Below are 2,171 nucleotides of genomic sequence, written 5' to 3' on the forward strand. Positions count from 1 at the left end.
TGCGGCCCCAAAAGGGTGCTGCCTCAGCGGCTCTGTGGCTCCCGCCTGTCCCAGAAGCTGTCTGCCTCTGTGGTCCTCACTCTAACCTGTAGACTAAGTTCGGCGGAGTCCCCACTCCCACTTTTTGACCCTGGCGTTCCCCTGTACTGGGGCATATAAAGTTTGCAAGTCCAATGGGCCTCTCTTTCCACAGGTGATACATATGCAGCTACTTATGACTGCTTTAGATTTTATAAACAGTCCCTCCAATACCTTCTGAATGGTTTAATAAAAAGTTGAGTGGCCAATAGCAAACTAGGAAAGGATGGATGGGACTTCTGAGCTGAGACAGAAACTCTGGAAAAGAATCAGGTGAGAATTTGCCAACCAGACTCAGAGGAAGAAGCAAGTGCCAGTACTCAGTAAGGAGCCTCATGGCAGAATGTAGATTAGTATAAATGGGACAAATTAAATATAAGAGCTAGTTTGGAAAAAGTCAAAATGGCCAAGCATTCATAATTAACAAAAGATCTCCATATATCTGGCCAGCTAGACAGTCCAGGAATAATAAACATTTAGCCTGATACTCAGTATTTTATTATGAATGCACACCACCAACAATGAGCACAAAAAGAAAAGGCTGTTATATACGACAGCATCTTCTCAGATGCTCAGCACAAATAAGTGGAAATGAATGTATTCACAATTAAAAAAAATGTTTTTCATCAAAAGGCCATTTGTTTTAGGTGAATCAACTACCTGACTGATGCTACAGGGCTGGTGTATCACTTAATCTGTGGCAGAGCCCTTCTTCTACCAAGGATGTCATCCTTCAATGTGAGTGACAGTCTCCCAGCCACTCTCATTCTGACAGGGATCCCAGGGCTGGAGTTCATCCACCTCTGGATTGCCATCCCCTTCTGCGTCATGTATGTAGTAGCTCTGCTTGGGAATGCTGCCCTCATCCTTATCATTGGGACAGAGAGTGTGCTTCACACACCCATGTGCCTCTTCCTCTGCCTTCTCTCACTCACTGACCTGGCTCTCAGCTCCACCATTGTTCCCAAGACACTTTCCATTCTGTGGTTACATGCTGGAGAGATTTCCATTGATGGATGCCTAGCTCAGATGTTTTGTGTCCACTCCATCTATGCCTTGGAGTCTTCTGTTCTTCTAGCCATGGCCTTTGATCGATATGTAGCTATCTGCAACCCACTGAGATACACAGTCATTCTCAACCATACAGTCATAGGACAAATTGGCTTTGCTGGCATAGTTTGTAGTGTGGCTTTTGCCTCCCCTCTCATCTTTTTGCTGAGGCGATTGCCCTACTGTGGTCACCGTGTCATGACTCACACATACTGTGAGCATATGGGCATTGCTATGCTTGCCTGTGCCAACATCATTGTCAGCATTGTCTATGGGTTGACTGTAGCGTTGTTGGTTATAGGCCTGGATTCCAACCTCATTGCCATCTCCTATGGCTTCATTCTCCAGGCTGTCTTCTGACTTCCATCTAAAGATGCCAGGCACAAGGCTCTGAGTACCTGTGGATCTCACCTTGGTGTCATTCTGGTTTTCTACACCCCTGCTTTCTTCTCCTTCCTCACCCACCGCTTTGGTCACAATCGAGTTCCCAAGCATGTGCATATCTTCCTGGCTAACCTCTATGTGCTGGTGCCTCCCATGCTCAATCTCATCATCTACGGAGCAAGAACCAAGGAGATTCGGAGTCGGCTTCTAAAACTGCTTTGCTTAGAGAAAGGCTCGGTGTGAATTCTGAGCAGAGGTTGAAGATGATGAAAGCAAAATAGACATGGGCAGGTGAGTCCTCTAGATAAAATCATTTGGATGAGATCCATGATGTGTTAATGACAGTATGGCATGGGGAGAACTGCTGGAAGAAACAGCAGTAGTCTGGTGAATGTGGTTTGTTAAACATCACAATAAGGTACTCCCACCACCACCACCACCATTCTCACACCATCAGATTATATTAGTTTTCTGAATGAAGACCAAAGTGTGGACACTTTGCCCCTTCTTAGAAATGGGAACAAAACACCCATGGAAGGAGTTACAGAGACAAAATTTGGAGCTGTGACGAAGGGATGGACCATCTAGTGATTGCCATATGCAGGGATCCATCCCATAATCAGCTTCCAAACGCTGACACCATTGCATACACTAGCAAG

At 45.6% G+C, this 2,171-nt stretch overlaps 1 pseudogene; it reads left to right on the plus strand.

Annotated features, from left to right (window-relative positions):
- The first annotated feature begins 801 nt into the window (after positions 1–801).
- LOC110298875 lies at positions 802–1,755 on the plus strand (annotated as a pseudogene).
- Positions 1,756–2,171: the final 416 nt, after the last annotated feature.

The sequence above is a fragment of the Mus caroli genome, chromosome 7 (genome assembly GCF_900094665.2).
Source record: "Mus caroli chromosome 7, CAROLI_EIJ_v1.1, whole genome shotgun sequence".
In the NCBI taxonomy this organism is placed as follows: Eukaryota; Metazoa; Chordata; class Mammalia; order Rodentia; family Muridae; genus Mus; species Mus caroli.